This window comes from Coturnix japonica, chromosome 1 (assembly GCF_001577835.2).
Source record: "Coturnix japonica isolate 7356 chromosome 1, Coturnix japonica 2.1, whole genome shotgun sequence".
In the NCBI taxonomy this organism is placed as follows: Eukaryota; Metazoa; Chordata; class Aves; order Galliformes; family Phasianidae; genus Coturnix; species Coturnix japonica.
The window spans coordinates 25,437,292-25,457,898 of NC_029516.1; positions in this window are offsets into that span (position 1 = coordinate 25,437,292).

The following is a 20,607-nucleotide window of genomic DNA, read 5'->3' on the forward strand; positions in this document are numbered from 1 at the left end:
TTAATGTTAATTATATTAGAAAAGGGAGTAGGAGAACAAAAAGGAATGTGGTAAGGAAGTGGCAAGGACAAAAATTATGTACTAAGCATGTTCAAGATTGTGTAAGAGAAATAATGTTTTACATGCATTTATGACTAACGTTAAGTCTTCAGATCGGTCATAAAAGACACTATTTTGGATGAAAAGAGTGTGGTGTTTCAGCATTGCATATGCAGTAGTAGTGTTGAAATGTACACATGCAGTTTCTACCATCGGCTGCATTTGAACAATAAGTGATTTCTTCCACAGCAGAAGATAGAGAAATGTAATTTCTTTCATGTATTATAACACCTGCCCTCCAAATAATTTGGTTTAAGATTTAAAATAGAACAAGATTGAAAAAGTTGGTCATAGTGAGCCAGTTATTCATGAAAGAAAAGAGTTAAACATAAAAACTAGACGAATCATAGTGTTTGCAGTTTGCATTTTACTGTTTGGATTTGAAATATCCTATTCAACACACAGAGAAGCATTTAAACTTAAGGGACCGAAGCAAGAATATAAACCACAAGAGCAATACAAGTCTAAAATGTCCTTTGAAAGACTAGAAGGAAAATATTATGGTTTGAACAAAATATACAGAAATGTAAAATGCATGAAGACAGCAATAAATAGCTGTAAAGGGAATACATGAATTAGATTGCTCTGAAGATGATGCATTTACAGTGTCATTACTGAGCTTAGATGCTTAAATTGGCACTGAGGTGATGCCTAGATGTGTAATTCATTTTACGGTTTAGGCACCTCGATTTAAGTTTACCATGCATGAAGATAAAATTTCATACTTCTCTGCCAATATAGCTCATCTGGGATGAATCCTTGACTGACAGAGGACAACCTTTCTATCTGCACTCTCTTGAAAGTATTATTCTAGGAAAGAGCATCTTTAATTCCACCCAAAACACTTGATAAATCCCTACTAGCGAATACTGTGCAGGAGAATTTAATTAATGCCACTTTTATCCAAACTGATCGCTTATCTATGCAGTTTTAGATTTAGTAACTGCACAGTTTGGGGACAAAAATATTCCCTTGCATAGACATAGTATGTACAAGACATTCAGTAAGCAGGCTTTTCCTTAAGTTGATCTAAAGGAGGACTGCCAGTGTGTAAACAGGCAGAGTAATGAGGACAGTACTGCAGTCCAATATTTTTTCTTTAACTTCAGAATCCTGCAGAAGATGTGCGTATTTTTATATCTGCTTTGAAACTAGAAGTCTGGGTATAATGTTACAGTAGGACTGGACTTCACGTTCTGTGACAACTAATTGATAAGTAATAAGCAAACAAATTGAGCTATGGTAGAGATTAAGTTAATAAGTGAAAGTTAAACTTCTGTTTGTCATGCAAACCAGAAGATGTTTCTAGAGTAGTGGCAAACAGCTGGCTAGTGCTCCAAATAATATTGCTTATTTCTGCCTGGAAACTAATAGTTTTATTTCAATTTCATTTCCATTATGCTGCAAGTGGAGTTCCTGTCAGTTTAAGAATATGCAGAAAACGCCTCATTAAGTAATTCAGTGAAGAAAAAAAAAAAGTACTAGCAATTTTTATGCGATCTCCAGATAGCTACTATGACTCATTTCCTAGTAGAGGAAAGCCTGTACTAATGCCAACAAAAATTGCAAAGGAGAAAGAAAGTAAATATCTCATTTCATTCCATAACACAATATAGGCTGACAATTCAGTTTTATGTAGCTATTTTACAATGTCTGTGATGTAAACAATTATCCAAGACTGATTTGTCTTGGATAACTGAGAAGTGTTAATTGCAAAATACTTCAGAAAAAAATTTAGTAGTATGGAGATACTGGGCCAGATAACACTGTTCATAGGTGGAATATGTTCAACCATCTTGAAAAAGGATAAAGTGTGTATGACTGCTTGAGATAAATTTTCATGTCACAGCTCCTTTCCAGTTTGAAAAAAAAGTGCACCCCAAAGTGACCAGAATAAGCAAGATAATGGACAGGGCTCCTGGTATATTATAGTCCACTGACAGCATTCAAGCCTTTAATTTAAAAGGAAAAACATTGCTTTTCAGATTTTTAATTCAAATATGAAAATTCAACCCAACTCTATTCTGTGCAGCAAAACCTGTCTGAAATGGCAGACCGTGTTATTACTGCTGAGAAGTACCAGTAACACCTGCTGTTTCCCATGATGTGCCACTGCAAAGACTCAAAGCTTTAAGAGGCTCCCCGGTGTCACGGTAGCAACACATGCCTGACTATGGAAGAGAGTCTGGAAAAGAAGTGTGCTGCAGATTCACTTCATTTAAATAATGTTCAGAACTGGAAGGTCTTGCTGACATCCTTGTCTCTCTGAGGAGCCCTTACTGACTCTTAAAATAGGAAAGTGAAGACATTTATGATGCTCTCTACTTCTCAGCAAAGGCTGAGAGGAGAACGCAGTCACCACGAGCTGAGTATGAGCCTCAGAAGAAGCCTGAAGAGTCTTATGTTTGTGGTCAACGACTTATTTATCTCCTCTCTTAAATTTTTTCACAAGAGAAACTCTGAAGATATTCACAGAAAAGTGTTCATAAAAGAGAGGCTGAAGAAATATATGTGGACAGATGTCCCTAGCCCCACTATTCCCTACCCACTCTACTTTCCCTCAACACCACCTATTTAGTATCATTTATAATCAGACAGTTATTTAAATGACCAGATTGCTGCTTTTCTCTTTGTTTCCTATAGATGAAGTTGGAAAAGGCAGAGTTTCAGTCCATTGATTTTATTGTGATTGTTACAGCCATTCAGACATTGCATTCATAAGCTACTGCAAATATTAATATAAAGAAAATGCTACCCAAACACAGTACTTAATTTCATTGAAGAAAAATAAAAAAATAAAAAAATAAATAAATAAGGAATGGCTAATGTAAGCAAGCGGTTGTTTGCTTTGAGAGATTCAGATTTGTGAATAGTCTCCAGTAGAGGATCTTTATCTGAGGCTGCTGAAGTTGAGTCCATAGGGAAAAGACAAAGTCTAAGTTCTGAACTGCAGTCAGGTCAGGCCAATTGATAGCTCAGGAGTTGTGTGAGAAACTGCTTATTGTCAGCTCATGAATCAAGAAAGTTCACCAAGCACTTTAAGTAACAAGTTGAAAAGCCTTCAAAAAGTTGTAAACCATTCATTTTTTTAAAGTCTGCCAAATCTGCCTCTGCTGTCAAAGCAAATGTACGATGATCAGTTGAAGTTTGTAGGTTTTACTATGAAATCTGGAAAGGGATCTGGAAATAAAAATGCAAAGTTTTATTTGAGATGGGTGTGAGTATTCCAGGTATAAATTAAAATCAATCTATCTATATCTATCTATCTATCTATCTATCTATCTATCTATCTATCTATCTATCTATCTATCTATCTATCTATCTATCTACCTACCTACCTACCTACCTACCTACCTATCTATCTATTTGAAGTACATATAAGTCAAATACTGCAGAGATGTTTCAGGGACTTTGAATCCTGGTCTCCATTGTCTAGTTCCACGACTGATTTTCTAAGTGAGACTCAAGCCTGTGTGTAATGCTTGTACTAATGAACGCTCCCTAACTGCATTTGAAGAAGCAATAACTTAAGTACCAAAACATGAAAAGAATGCATGCTAAGTCCTTCAATATCTTTTCTATTCAGTTCTGGCCATGAGAGCCCATATCTTTCCTAAAGACTTGGCATCTGATTTCTTAGGAGACATAGTTAAGAAATATGATCCAGTTGTTATCTTAACACAAATAGCTAGAACTGTTGGAAACATGCAGAACATCTGTAAGTGGATGATATTTGACTTAGAGAGTTTTGCACATCTTGAATAGTACCTAAGCACCTAAAATTATATTAATACATTTATACTCACCCTACCTGCCATAGATTTGGCAAGAAAGTCTTGTCAAGGAAAACTGTGTCAGCTCTGTCACCAGTTAGTTCAATACATCCATATTTTTCTATAAGAGGAATTCGTATACAAATAGCATTTCTTGCTCTCTGAAGATTGCAGGAATTCTGACCAGCTCCTCAGGGTTACGCACCCAAACTACAGTCCTCATCCCTCAGTCTGCTACACTCATTGCTACCTACCATTTAATATTCTAGGGAGACTTCTTTAAGGAGCTTTTCCATTTTGAAGAATCTTAGCTGGCCATTCCTTCCATTCATGGTCTCTGTGGTGCATTGATTTATAATGGCAAAACAGGAGTTACCTTTATGAGTTACTGCCTAGGGATTTCTCCAGACTACAGAAGAAATCTGAGATAACTAGCCAGCGTTCTTCAACATCAGCAAAATCTAAAATCATAGAGGGCTAGAAATTCTGTATTCACAAATATATCCTAAGATCCCTGAGCTAATAATTATCTGGAGTTTACTTTATGTGTCACAGTAGTTACTAAACAAGACCTTTTTTCTGGTCCATAAAGACAAGTAACACCTTTTTTGTTCCTGCTTTGTAAGTTATTGTGTGCCTTCGTGCCTCAAGCCCTTTTTAGTGATAGCATACATTTAAGCTTAAAGCTTCTGTGAGTTTCCAGCCAATACAAAACAGAAAATGCTTTAGAATTCATGCAATATTAATATCATAAGATGACAGCACTATATTGAAGTTTCTAGTTGTTTTTATTTTTTTTTTCTTTCCTTGGCTCCTGAGAAATCAATCATTACCATATGAACTCGTTAAGTACTAAAAAGTCATATCTGCCACTGAATTTTATTAAGAAATATTTTATTTGCAAAATGAGCAATTCTTGTAAGTGCCATATTTTCATGTGAATAACCTACAAGGTTATCTGTCAAAAAAATTTAATTCTGAAGTATTGAGGGTTATACATATGCATAGGTAATACAACACAATTTTATTGAACGGAGCATTTTCCCTGACATAAAGCAAGATTCATCCTTCCTCCTGCCTTGGCATGGAGTAGTGTCCCTTGTCTCCCTGTAGCACAAGTGAAGATAATGGCAGTGGACACTCTTTTATCCACTGTGGATATTTGAGAAAATGGAATATGGTTCATCTTCATCAGTGCTCTTTTCCAAGACCACTGCTTGTAAAGCAGCTAAGGTCATATGATGGATGGATTCTGTGTGTGAAAATATAGTTTATTCTTAACTCTTTATTTCTAATATTTCCTGAATAATACTCTACTCTTCAGCATATCAGCCACTCTCTTCGTTTCAGAAGACCTATCCCATTTCATTGTCAGAAATCGTACATATTGATTTAATTCAAATTACTGGGCTTATTTGATGATTACAATCTAAAATCCAGGCACAGGAAGTGCAAGGAAAAGCGTCTGAAAGTGATCACCTTACTTTGTTGCTAATATTTGTGTTGGAATTTAGGCAAATATTCATCTCATTTGGGTGTGTGAATTATATAAATGTCTTTATGTTTAGCATTTCAGTATCTAAGTAAGCATTAATAAGCCGTCAGTCTCTCAGATGAACTAAAAAGCATCAGCTCTTTGATCTATCAACTGACTTGTCATTTGAAAATGGATTTTAAACCATAGTATTTGTCCTCACATTCTCCTTCACATTCTACTTATGCAAAATTGGGTTACATTTATGCAAACTCAGTTTTGTAGCTGGAAATATAGTGATTCTAAGTTTCCTCCTGGCATTCCGGAGTGTAAATTTCCTATGAATTAATTATTTTAATTCAGTCACTACAATCAAATTCAACTGACTATCATAATTTATTTTAAGAATTACTCTGGTTAATGCATTTCTTACCACAGCAAATAACCCTGGTGGATAGGTCTTAAAAGTTTCAAATGTCAGAAGACTTTTAAATATTCTAATACGCTGCTTTGAAGGTTTGACAATAATCCACAAATTCCCTCTGCTCTTTTTCAGTATTCTAAATGCCAGGGAGGGATTTTTTAAGATTCTCCAAATGTTTTGCCACAGAATTGTCTAATTATCTTTCAGACTTGTTGCTGAGACACTTTCTCACCAGAAAATATTTATTTAAATAAAATGATCAAATACGTTTGTCCTTTAATTTTATTTCAAAATATCTCCTGAGATTTCTATTCAAAAGTAAATTTTATTAAAGATCCTATAATAAATCACTTCAGAGAACTACATGTATATATATATGTATATATACATATATACATATGTACAGCATTATATTGCAATCTTTATTTTAATAAAAATAGGACAATCTTCAAGTATAGGGATCTCAGTTACTAGGAACAGAATGTTACTACATTTATGAGGAGATCAGACTCTGAAAAAATGATTTTCAGATTATAATACTTAATAAGTAAAAATTATAAATTGTGTTTTAGTTTGTGTGTTATTAAGTCTCCTGAACAAATTTATATCCAAGTAATTCAGATCTGATTTGAATCTCTGCACCTTTTAGAACAGTTGAGCTTGCTTCTAAATGTTTAGAATAAATATTCCACATATTGGCATATGCTCATATACAGCACTAAATGGGAAGGACGTACTACGGATTCTGTAACTCCACTTTTCCAGTCTCTACACTTTGAAGCCCCAAGGCTCTTTTAAATTGCACGATTTAGAAGTCACATAAACTAACTGAATGAGACCCCAGGTTTAGAGCCATGTGCTCCAAAATGTGTCATTTATATAGAGGACATCAGATAAGAATTGAGAACCTTGTGAATGAGTCCTTTCTGGTACACATCAAGGGCATCTTTAACCCTGTCCTTTAAATCAGAAGAGAGAATATCCAGAATCAAGATCTTTCCAGCAGTTCACTGCAGTATCAGACAGTAAAATGAATACAAGACTCTTGACTTCTGTCAGCAAGGAAGGGAGACTGGAGTGACAAACAGGGAGAAGGATAAGTTTATATGCTGGGAGAAGAGAGCAGAAATTGGACAAACTATAAAAGCTGGGTCTATTACCTTTAGGATACATATTTTTCTCTAAGTATGTTGCAGAACTTATTCTTTAACTCCTGCAATTCAGCCGTTTCCTGCTGTCAGTAAACATCTCTGAAACTCTTAACTCTATTTCTCACTCTCTCCTAGGTGGTTCCCATAACAAACCACTAAAGCCTTTGATTAATACATATTGAATCTGCATAGTTTATTCTTATGTCATTGAACTGTGTAAAGAATCATTTTGATATCAAATACTTAAAAAAAATAAGTAAAAAAACCCCAACTTTGCCTTAAAAGTAACAAGTCAGAAACTGCACACATTAAGCTGCATTTTAGAAAAATACATTAATGTTACAAATTCAGGTGCTCGTTGAACTCATCACTCAAGCAATTCCAAATTCACTTGCCAGAAAGTGAACATTTTGAGAGTTGTTATCCTATTTTTCTCCTAAAATTTCCTCCTCACATACCAGAAAACTATGATTACTATTCTTTTCTGCCTTTATCAGAAAATTTTCTTACAAAATACTGCTTTCACCAATTCCACAGAAAGTTCCAAAGTCTTATGAGGTTTTTGCTGAGAATTTGCATGTCAGAATGCAAATTTCTACTGTCATCAAAATACAGAATGTTGTCCTTTGGGGGAATGTAATACATATTCATAGTAAGATTCGAGTCAGCTTGTGACCCTCTGATAGCTATAACTGCTACAGTGAAAGCTTTTAGAGTGTAGATAGATTAACCATATAATTCAGTTTTCAGAACAATGCAAAACAACGTAATGTAATTTAAAATTATTAATTTCAGTGAAATCTTCTCAGCATTTCTATCTAGAACTGTATCAAAGCCACAGTAGGTTGTCAGACTGCCTCCTGAAAATTTAGGCCTAAAAATACAGATATTTCACATTATGGGAAACTCAAATAATATCTTGGAAAATAAGAAAGCTTTAAAATGTAGTAAGCAAAAGAGAACAAGAGAAAAATGTAATATTTGTGAGTCCTAAACCATACTGAAAATTACTAGTGTTTGGTTTATTTTTCAGCTCATTTAACTCAGGGAGAAGAGGTTTTGGTGACCACATTCTGTCTTGCTTTTGCCACTCAGTTTCTTTAGAACACTCCTAGTGCTGGTTTCACTCATCAGAGAAACAGAAATTTAAAAAAAAAAAAAAAAAAGTTTTACCACAAGTTTTGCCGCTTTTTTCCAGCAAAGATCCCGCTGTAACAGACACAAAGGCAGTAGGGCAAATTCCATCTGTTTAGACAATTGAGACAGGTCTGCACCAGGTAGAGCTCTTTTTCTCCCAAATGTAGCAATAGTTTTGATAAACCCATAAAGGAAGAGAAGTCTGAATGTTTCTGCTGCTCTCTGTCTGACTAATCCACTCCTCATAGAGCAAAAGCAGATAATGGAATGGAAGGAATATGTGGAGAATGTTGAATCCCCAGATCACAGATCTATATCAAATATAGAGATGAAAAGGAAAAGAATCTACTCTTGAGGAGAATTGTAATTACCTTCCCTACAGGGTTCTTGATAGCTGATGCCTGAACACAGCATAGGGAAATCGTCTGTGTCATTCTCTGCTGAATCTGTACGGTAGATGTGGCCAATGCAAGTTACACATGAAGTCATACTACTGATCCCTAGTGGCTGGAGCAGCTTTATAAAAGATTAGTCCATAGCCCAGCTGTTTCAGAATAAAATAAACAGTACAGCAACCATCTTCTGTTTTTCACTGGCACTTTACTAAGCATAATTTAATCAGGATGAAAATATCTGACCATGTGGATCCAGAAGAGATTTAATTAAATATGCATTATTTTAATCTTTCAGGGAGAGCATGTTTTGACTTGAAGAACTTACTATTTCAAATATAGGGTTTTTTAAGGTCTCAATTATTTTATTTAGCATAAGATATATTGTTTCAGAGAGGATAATAATATTTAGATTTGCCATAAAAATATAGAATATTAATGTGTCAATTGGCACATATAGTAAATGACAAATTACCAATTTTCTATATCAAAAATCTGTAACAACATATTGGAAACACAACTGAAGTATTTTAAGAGCATTTGATTAAAATTAATCCTGAGTCCACTAACAATATAATACTATTTAGTGTCAGTCATTTTAAAAGTATTCTGTGTCATAGGGGAAGAAAGCTATTAACAAGTGCAGGAATTAGCAGAAGTGTCAGGCAAAAAAAAATAGCCTGTCATACTGATGCTAATACTGATTAAGATCTAAGATGCCTCCTCCATCATACAGAACTTAACAGCAGATAGAAGCTGAAGTATGTGCATTTGGGACCACTGAAAGCTGCAATCTGATGTCAAAGAATCATGTAATTGTATCCTTTTGCTCCAGCCCTCTGATAATCTTTGTAGCCCTCCTGTAGATCCTCTCCAAATCCTTCACAACTTTCTTGTGTTGGGGGCCCCAGGCCTGTGCACAGTACTCCAGACAAGATCTCACTAGGGTAGACCTGGGGGGGCAATCCCCTCCCTCTTCCTGCTGGCCATCCACCCCTCATTTGATGCAGCCCACGATACAGTTGGTAGAGCCATTGACCACAGCCTTCTGGCTGCAACCATCCAACCAGTTCTTTATCCACCAAATAGTTCAGCCTTCAAATCCATATTTCTGCAGTTTAGAGGTTGTGATGTGGGACCCATGTCAGATGCCTCGAAGAAGTCCAGGTAGAAAACATCAGCTGCCCTTCCTTGGTTCACTCCAATGTAAAAGGGAAGCCGTATCACCAAGTCTGTTTTCCCTTCTTCACTCATTGGTTCAATCCTTCTGCCTTGTGAAGCAAGCTTCTACTTCAATTTTTGTCATGTTTGGCCAGCCTCCCTTCCACTTAACTAACACCTCATTAAGGCTTTGCTAATCTGAATATTTTCCAATCACCACTCCTATCTTGTTTACCTGAGCATAATCTTCGTTAATACCCCTACATTCAAATGCCTATCTCTTTACTGTGTAATCTATGTTGCAACACTGATTGCTTTGACGTTAAAAGGCTGGTTTTCAGTTTGCCAGAACTCTGACACCCTTCCAAAACAATCTCAAATGCATTTTAAAATGATTTTTGGATAAAGATTTCAAAGACAACAAGCTGAAAAAATTCTGTGAATCTTGAGGAAGAAAGTTTTTTGCATGGTTCCTACTCACCTATTTTCTGCTGAGACCAGCTTCAGAGCAGGTACGGCAGCACTGGGGAACGGATCAAAAGTGAAAAGGGCTGAGAAAAAGCCCTTTTGAGGGCTTTCTGAACCCAGTTAAACTGCTTTCCCATACCCAGGGGCTGGCAGCTTGTGGGCAGGCTGCTGAGCTTGTGTGGAAGCAGCCGGCACTGTCCCACTCTGGACCAGGCTACCAGGCCATCAGTAGCCTCAGTGAGGGCAGCAGCTTGCTGCCACCCACAGAGCACACAGGGTGAGTAGCTGGTGTGCGTGTCTGTGTGCCTTGCTGGCTCCAGCTTGTTTGATGGTGTGTTGAGCCTCTGCCAGTAAACAAGGTGAGTTTGATCTCACTAAGTGATTCTGTGTCTAGGTCTAGATGAACAGGCCTCCCCACCCTGCCAGGGTGAAATCAGCATGCTCAGCTTGCTCCCTGAAATGCCTGTACACCATTGCATGCAGCATGGGGGATAAGCAGGAGGAGTTAGAAATCCGTGTTCGGGCAGAAGATGAAGGTCTGGTGGCAATTACAGAGACTGGGTGGGACAGATCACAAGACTGGAATGTGGTCATGGATGGCTGTGTCCTTCTCAGGAAAGACAGGGCAGCAAGGCGAGGTGGTGGAGTTGCTCTTTACGTGGGAGAGCAACTAGAATACACTGAGTACTGTCCAGGGGTGGATGAGGACCAGGTTGAGGAGGGTTTGTGGGTGGGAATTAAGGGGCAGGCTGGCATGGGTGGCACTGCTGTGGGTGTCTGCTACAGGCCACAGGATCAGAACTAGGAGGCTGACAAGGCCTTCTACAGGCAGCTGATAGCAGCCTCACAATTACAGGCCCTTGCTATAATGGGGGATTTAACTATGCTGGCATTTGCTGGAAGGCCTGCTCAGCCAGCCATCCACAGTCCAGGAGGTTCCTCCAGTGCACTGATGATAACTTCCTGATGCCAACAGTGGATGAACTGGAGAGGACTGTTGCTGGACCTTGCAAGAGGGATCAAGGACAACAGAAAGGGCATCTTCAAATAACTTGCAGATAAAACTAACACTAGAGGCAATGTAGGCCCACTGATGAATGAGGTGGGTGCCCTGGTTACAGAAGATACAGAGGAGGCAAAGTTAGTAAATGCCTTTTTTGTCTTTTGTCTACACTGCTGGAGGCTGTCTTGAGGAGCCCCATACCCCTTAGGCCCCAGAGGAAGTCAGGATGAAGGAGGAGTTTGCCTCAGTTGATGAGGACTGGGTTAAGGACCAATTAAGCAATCTGGACGTCCATAAATCCATGCGTCCTGATGGGATTCACCCATGGGTGCTAAGAGAGCTGTCAGAAGTCACTGCTAGGCCACTCTCCATTATCTTTAGTAAACTGTGGGGAATGGGAGAAGTGCCTGAGGACTGGAGAAAAGCTAACATCACTCCAGTCTTCAAGAAAGAGGACCTTACTAACTATAGACTGGTCAGCCTGACCTCCATCCCTAGAAAGGTGATGGAACAACTTATCCTTGGCGCTGTCTCTAGGCATATCAAGGATAAGAGGGTCATTAGGGGCAGTCAACATGGCTTCACCAAAGGGAAGTCATGCTTGACCAACCTGATAGCCTTTTATGAAGATATAACCAGGTGGACAGATGATGGTAAAGCAGTGGATGCGGTCTATCTTGATTTTAGTAAAGCATTTGACACCATCTCCCACAGCATCCTTGCAGTTAAAACTGAGAGAGTTTGGTCTGGATGATTGAGCAGTGAGGTAGACTGTGAACTGGCTGAAGGAAACAAGCCAGAGAGTTGTAGTCAGTGGGACAGAGGAGGCCAGTATTTAGTGAAGTCCTTCAGGCATTGCTACCGGTACCAGTAATATTCAATATATTCATCAATGACTTGGATGAGGGAATAGAGTGCACTGTCAGCAAGTTTGCTGATGACACAAAACTGGGAGGAGTGGCTGACACACCAGAAGGCTGTGCTGCTATCCAGCAAGACCTAGACAGGCAAGTGTGGAGTCTTGCACCTGGGCAAAAACAACCCCAGGTACCAGTATAGTCTGGGGACTGACCTGTTGAAGAGCGGTGTAGAGGAAAGGGAGCAGGGGGTAATGGTGGACAGGAGGTTGACCATGAGCCAGCACAGTGCCCTTGTGGCCAAGAAAGTCAGTGGTATCCTCATGTGTTTCAGAAGAGGTGTGGTTAGTAGGTCAAGAGTGATTCTTCTCCCCCTCTGCTCTGCCCTGGTGAGACCAATTCTGAGCCTCTCAGTTCAAGCATAGAGAACTGCTTGTATGTCCAGTGCACAGCCTCAAAGGTGATTAAATGAGGAAAGGCTGAGAGAGCTGGGTTTCTTTGGCTTGGAGGAGACTGAGAGGTGACCTCATTAATGTTTATAAACACATAAAGGGTGAATGCTAGGAGGATGGACCCAGGCTCTTCTCAGTGTCTTCGAATGATCAGACAAAGGGCAATATGTGCTGGCTGGAACATAGGAGGTTCCACATACATAGGAGAAAAAGCTGCACAGTTAGGATTACAGAACACTGGAGCAGGCTGCCCAGGCAGGTTGTGAGGCCTCCTTCTCTGGAGACATTCAGAACCTGCCTGGACATATTCCTGCGTGACCTAATTATGTGTTCCTGCTCCAGCAGGAGGATTGGACTAGATGATCCTTGGAGGTCCCTTCCAACCCCTGTCATTCTGTAATTCTGTGATCTATAAAAATGCAGCTTTGGTGATATTACATAATAAATTTCTGCACATTATTGGCCATTCTCTTCTCTATGCCTGACCCAAGATCCATAGAAAGAAAAACCTCATTAGAGATTTTTCTGATTTATTCACAGTATATTTTCTCATTACTTTTTTATTAAAGGAGAACATTAACGTTTGACAACTTTTAAAAACTAACTCTAATGCCATAATTAACCAGTTTCACCAGAGAAATTTAACACAGAATATCTCATATCACAGACATACACTTAACCCTCTTTATTTTCCAAATGGTAGAAGATGTAATTGAAAGTGGAAGTCTGTGTAGCTATTGAATGTTAAAAACTTTAATGGCATGCAGCATCTTCTCCAGTTAAGAAAAGCCAGAAAGTTTCAGGGATGCTAAGAGCTGTTTTCACTATTTTCATTTTGGTGTCTTACCCTGTTTATTCATCTCAATCTATAAATTCCTTTCCTTTTTCTCACTTTTTTGTTTTTCTTTTTCTATTACCTCCAGAAGCAAAAAAGAGGAAGAGAAAAAGGTGAAGTATAGGAATTAAAATAGTCTCTTTTTACATGGAATCTTTGAATGATTGGGTAAACACTGATTTTCATTCAGCTGATGTCACGAGGAAAGCTAAGTCAGTGTCTTCAACAAACAGTAAAATCCTTCAAAGAGCATTTCATAGCGATCCATTTACTTAATTAATCAAATTGCATTGGCTGAATCCCTTTTTCTGGCTATGAAAAAATTTAACAAAGGATTTTAATAAGAACTGCTTTGGCAGTTTTAAAAAACTAATGTTCCATTTATTGCAGTGGATACTTAGAAGTGTATTTTTTCGTCTTTCTGAGTTTGTCAGGTTGTTCTCTTTACTTACAAATGGATACAAATTAAAAGAAACACAAGTTTTTGAAATAACTAACTTCATGAAAGTAGCTGAGGTTTTTTGCTTTGGAGCCAGGGCAGCCAGAGCCATAGCAATGAATCTCGAGATACCCGAGGGGTTTCAGCAGCTTCACCTCCCTGGGGGAACCCAGGAGAGGAAAGTGACACTGCACTGGCCACTAGCTCTTGCAAGAGAGGCTAATGTGGCATCAATCACACCCCACTAAGGCTACCTTAGATAGTGCTAGTGAGGCTGCTGGTTTGCCATGGCTGAACCCCAGAGGAAGGCTTTTGCCTGGAAAAATGCACAGACCCAGACAGAGGACTCACAGCAACATGCTAATTGCACAAGTCTCTGGCTGCAATGAGTGCCGGAGCCTAGCCCTTGCAGTGCAGGACAACAGAGACAGCACTTGTGTTAGATGGCACCAACTGAATGATTTACTCAGCCTGCTGACTAACCTGAAGGAGGAGGTGGGGAGGCTGAGGAGCATTAGGGATTGTGAGAGGAAGATTGATTGGTGGTGCTAGTCCCTACCTGCTCTCAGATCTAGGCAGCCAGCTGAGGCTCCACATGGAATAAATCACCCCTTACCACCTTGCAGACAGGTGCAGTGCTCTTCAGGGACAGCTGGACAACAGTGGGGATGATAGTTTTTCCCTCTTAGAGGTGTCACCAAAGTCCATCCAAACTACCCTTAGCATTAGAACCTTCTCAACAAAGAAGAAAAGACAGGTCATTGTCATTGGTGACTCACTGCTGAAGGGAACAGAAGGCCTGATAATGCAGACCAAAACCGCTACACAGGGAGGTTTGCTGCCACCCAGGGGTCTGGATTAAAGATGTAAGGAAGAATCTTCCTTCCCTGGTACATCCTCAGATTATTAACCCCTATTGTTGTTTCAGGTAGGCAGTGATGGAATAGGAAGAACTGCCCTGATGACTATGAAGGAATTCAGAGCCTTGGGGTGACTGGTCAGGGGTTTGGGAGCACAAGTCACGTTCTCTATCCCTCCAGTTATAGGGAATGATAAGGGACTGAACTCAATGGGCCAGCAGATTCATATTTGTCTCTGAGCCTGGTGTTCCTGGCAAGGATTAGGCTTTTTTGACCTCTGCTTGATTTACATGAGACCAGGCCTGCTGGAAACCAATAGGAACAGCTTATCCCACCAGTGGAAAGCTGTTTTACGATTGGAGTTGGCAAGATTCTTTGATAGAGCTTTAAACTAGGCATAAAGACGAGTGGGGTTGAAACTTGTGTCACTACAAAGGACCTTTATGTGATATGCCCATGCTTGTGGAAGGGGGATGTGCTAGTAAGATCCCACAGTCTTGTGTCTTGGTGGAAGAGGAGGAAAACACACCTTTTTATAGGAAGAACACAAGGGTTGGTGTGAGGTTGGTTACTATGGAAACACCTGAGGATGGTCATGAGGGTATTAGGGCTTCTCCCACTCAAAAGGTGGCCCAGCTCAGGTGCATTTACACTAATGCACACAGCATGGGTAACAAACAGGAGGAGCTGGAGGCCATTGTGCAGTCAGAAAACTATGATATAGTTGCCATCATGGAAACATGGTGGGATGACTCACACAGCTGGAGTGCTGTGATGGATGGCTACCAACTTTTCAAAAGAGATAGGCAAGGCAGGAAAGGCAGTGGTGTAGCCCTCTATGTTAAGAAAGAATGTGAATGTATGGAAATTAATGATGGTGATGATAGGGTGGAGACCTAATGGGTCAGAATAAAAGCAAGGTCAATAAGAATGATGCTATCATGGGAGTCTGCTGCAGGCCTCCTAACCAGGATGAAGAGGTGGATAAGATACTTTATAGACAGTTGGGTAAGGTCTTATGGTCTTTGTCCTTTGTTCTTGTGGGGGACTTCAACTTCCCAGGCATCTTCTGGAATTATAATACAGCAGAAAGGGAACAGTCCCAGAAGTTCCTAGAGTGTGTGGGATCATTACTTCTGATGCATTTGGTGGAGGAACTAACAAAGGAAGCAAAATCCTGGACCTGCTGTTTGTTAACGGAGAAGGTCTTGTGGAGGATATAAAGATTGGAGGCTGTCTGCAGCAAAGTGATGGTGAAATGGTAGATTTTTTGATCCTTGTTGAACCATGGAGGGGAGTCAGCAGAACTGCCACCTTGGACTTGCAGAGGACAGGCTTGTCTCTTTCAGACCATGGTTGAGAGAGTCCCTTGGGAGGTAGTTCTGGAGGGCATGGGAGCCCAGGAAGGCTGGGAATACTTTAAGGAAGTTATTTTAAAGGTGCAGGAGCTGACCATCCCCAAGTCATATAGGGAATGAGACAATAGGGAAGGAGACTGATCTGACTAAACAGAGACCTTTGGCTGGAACTCAGGAACAAAATGAAAGTTTATGATCTTTGGAAGAGGGGATGAGCAACTTAGGAAGATTACAAATACGTAGTGAAGCTGTGCAAGGAGAAACCATGACAAAGGCTAAAGCCCAAATAGAACTGAACTTGACCGGTAAGGTGAAAGACTACAGTAAGTATTCCTATAAATATATCAGCAATAAGAGGAAGGCTAGGGAGAATCTCCATCTTGGACACAAAGGGTAGCATCATTCTTGGACACAAAGGGGAGCAAGGTGACCAAGGATTAGGATAAGGCTGAGGTACTTAATGCCTTCTTTTCCCCAGTCCTTAATAGTAAGACTAGTTGCTCCTTGGGCACCCAGACCCTTGCACTAGTAGATAGGGATGGGGAACAGAATAGGCCCTACATAATCCATGATGAGATAGTTTTAGACCTGCTCCAAAAGCTGGTCACTGCTAAGTCCATGGAGCCAGCTAGATTTGTGTTCTAGAGTTCTAAGGGAGTTGGTGGATGTGGTTGCCAAGCCATTGTCCATCATTCTTCGGTAGCTGTGGCTACCTGGGGATGTCCTGGTGGACTGGAGACTGGCAAATCATAGAATTATAGAATCACCAAGGTTGGAAAAGACACACAGGATCATCCAGTCCAACCATCTGCCCATAACCAGTAGGGCTCAGTAAAACGTGTCCCTCAACACAATGTCCAAATGTTCCTTGAACACCTCCAGAGACAGTCACTCCACCTCCCTGGGCAGCCCATTCCAGTGCTTGACCACTCCTTCAGAGAGTTACTCTGTACTACTTTATAATAGAATTCTCCTTTCAAAACTCAAGTGTTAGTAAATAGGAATTCCAAGTCTTCAAAACTTATCTTTAAGAGCCCCTTCCAATTCAAAGAATTTTGATTCAATGAAATAAATGTAATTTTGCATGAGTTCGTAACTTATACAGTTTATGTTACAAAGGAGATTTCTCATGATGCATTTTAACAAGTCCAATAGCTAAATCTATGTAATGCAGATTATTACACGATTTAATAACATTTTTATTACTCAAGTCATAATTAAGAAATCCATGAAAATATTTGAACCCAAACTGCTTCTTCATAATTGGCTCCTGCTAAGCTTATGCTATATAAATGCAAACATCCTTAAGTTAGTTATTCATCAAGGTCCCCACTGTGTGAACTGACTCTCCGTTGAAATGTGCATTTGCATCAGAAACTCTTCAAGATTTCTTTCTTTCCTCCTTGTCTGCACTTTGCCATGCTGTGCCAAGCTCTCTACCTTTTCTATCTGTGTTCCTATCCTTTGCATTTTAACATGTTAATCTCTTTCTTATGCAGTTGTTTTTGCCTTGCCTTGCCTTGCTTTGCTTTGATTTGCTCAGTTCCTTTTCATTGCTATCATTGCATTTGGGGATGACTTTACTGCTCCTCTTTCTTGGCTTTGCATTGTTTCTTTTCCTTTGGTGTTGGCTCTTCATTAAGCTCTTGCTTTCCTTCCATACATTTAATTCCTTGTTAGATGTATTCCTTTTCTCTGCTTTGGAAAGGAATTTGTTTTGCCTTCTGGGGCTTTTCTCCTCATTACCTTCATTTTCCTTTTCCTTCCCTGCCGTACCCTTCTTTGACACCTAGCCTCTCCCTCACCTCTGACCTTGCCATCACTTACATTGTGTGATCTCTCTTGATTGTTTTCCTCTTTGATTTTTTGACTTGTTTAACTCATGTATTGTCTTTCCCTGTTCTTAATTGCTGGATGGACCTGCAAATTTTTCTCAATTGCAGAGATGGACTCACTCATCCTGAATGTGCTTGTTTCATCTCTTGTGGTGGTCTTCAGGCTTCTCATCTGATGGCTGAATATATCCATGCCTGGTACCTTCCCTTTCCTCCTCCCTGACATGACTGGAAGTGCTTTTTGTTGTCCAGAGAGATGTTTCTTCTGGAAGGTATTCTCAGACTCTACGGGGGGATGTAGCGCAGCAGTTGCATCACGTGTAGAGGTTGCAGCAATGCCCAGTAGCTACCCTTTCCTCCTCCCAGGCATGGATGCCCAGCATTGCCCTTCCTCTTGGTCCTTTTTCGTGCTTTTCTCTCCATTGCCTTTCTATTCATTCTCCATTTCCTTCCCTGTCTTTCCATTCCACGTCACATTGCTTCTCCCCCTAACATTGCCTACTCTAACCTCATGTGATCTTTCTTGATTATTTTCTCTTTGCCCTTCCAACTTGTTTAACTCAAGCCTTGTCTCTCCCATTTCCTCCATTGCTGGATGGATTTGCAGGACTTTCTCAATTGCACGGATGGGATAACTCCACCTGGTTGTTCTTGCGTCTTCCTGGGTGGCCGACATAACGCTTCTCATCTTTCTCTCCATTTCTTCCCTTTTCATGCTCTTTTTCCTTATCTACCTTTCACCGACTTTCCCTGCCTTATCTCGTTGCATCTCCAAATCAATGACCTTGCCATCACTTAACCACAAATGATCTCCCTCTTTTCCTCTTTTAATTTCCCACTTGTATAACTCATGCCTCATCTCTCCCCATTCCTCCATTGCTCGATGGATTTCCAAGACTTCCTCAATTACAGAGATGTTTTCGCTCCTCCTGGGACTGCTTGCAACTTCACTAATGGTGCTCTTTAGGCTTCTGATCTTTCTCTCCATTGCCATTCTTTAAATAAGCCTTTTCCTTTCCTGCCTTTCCCTATCTTTCCCTACATTGCCGCCTTATATCTACCACTCACTGACCATGCCTTCACTTACCTCATATGATCTCTCTTGCTTTTCTTTTTTCATTTCCCACTTGTTATAACAGAAGCCTCGTTTCCACTTTTTCCTTTGTTGCTCGATGGATTTGCAGGATATTATCAATTGCAGAGACTGGTTCACACCTCCTGGTTGTTCTGCCTACGTCCCATGGGGTAGGCTTAAAGCTTTTCAATTTTCTCTCTATACCTTTTCTTTTCATGCACAATTTCCATCCCTGCTTCTGTACTAATCCAGGTCTTTAGGGTTCTCATTCTTCACTCCACTACCTTTCCTTTAGGCTCTCTTTCCTTTCCTGCCTTTCCTTGTCTTTCTGTACTTTGTTGCCACATATCTACCCCTCACTGACCATACCTTCACCTGCATCTTGTGATCTCTCTTGCTTGTTTGTCTCTTTTCTCTTCCCTCTTCTTTAACTCAAGCCTCGTCTCTCTTTACTTACCTGCTCAAAGCATTTGCAGGACTTTCTCAATTGCACGGATGGGATAACTCCACCTGGTTGTTCTTGCGTCTTCCGAAGTGGTGGTCTTCGGGCTTCCCGTCTGATGGCTGGGTAGATCCATGCCCGGTAGCTACCCTTTCCTCCTTCCCGGCATGACTGGAAGCGCTTTCTGTGTTCCAGAGAGATGCTTCTTCTGGCTAGCAGCCCCGGACTCCTCAGGGGGAGGTAGCGCACAAGTTCCATCACTCGTAGAGGTTGCAGCATGCCCAGTAGCTACCCTTTCCTCCTCCCAGGCATGGATGCCCAGCCATGTGACGCCTTCTTGGTTCGTTTTCAGGCTTTTACCATTACAGCCTTTCTTTTCATGCTCTTTTTCCTTCTCTGCCTTTCCCTTCTATGCACACTTGCCTCTTCCTTTCCTCTGACCATACCTTCACCTGCATCTTGTGATCTCTCTTGCTTGTTTTTCACCTTTAATGTACCCACTTGTTTAATTGAAGTCTCTTATTTTCTATCCCATTAATTGCTAGATGGATCTTGAGAACTTTTTCAATTGCAGAGATAGGTTCAATCCTCCCAGTTGTTCTTGCGTCTTCCTGGGTGGCCGACATAACGCTTCTCATCTTTCTCTCCATTTCTTCCCTTTTCATGCTCATATTCCTTCCCTGCTTCTTCCTCATGGTAGTCTTTAGGCTTCTCATCTTTGTTTTGCCTTCCATTTCGAGATCCTTTTCCTTTCCTACCTTTCCCTCTCTTTCCCTGCCTTGTCGCATTACATCTCCCCCTCACTGACCTTGCGTTCACTTACCCTGTGTGATCTCCCTAGTTTCTCTCTTCTCATTTCCTACTTGTTTAACCCAAGCATGGTCTTTTCACATATTCTCATATTCCTTCCCTGCTTCTTCCTCATGGTAGTCTTTAGGCTTCTCATCTTTCTCTCCCTCGCCTTTCTTTTCATGCACTTATTCCTTCTTCCTTCTTCCCTCGTTGTGCACTTTAGGCTTCTCGTGTTTCTCCATTGCCTTTCATTTCATGCTCCTTTTCCTTTCCTGCCTTTCCCTGTTTTTTCCTATCTTGTCGCCCTATATCTAACCTTCACTGACTTCGTCTTCACTTACCTCATGTGATCTCCTTTGTTTGACTCATTTCATTTCCTTCTTGTTTAACGCATGCCTCATCTTTTCTCTTTCCATAGTTGCTCGTTGGACTTACTGTGCTTTTTCCATTGCAGAGATGGGTCACTCTCCTTGTTTTTCTTGCGTCTTCCGAAGTGGTGGTCTTCGGGCTTCCCGTATTATGGCTGGGTTGAGATCCAGCCCGGTAGCTACCTTTCTGTCTTCGTCAGGCATGACGTGTG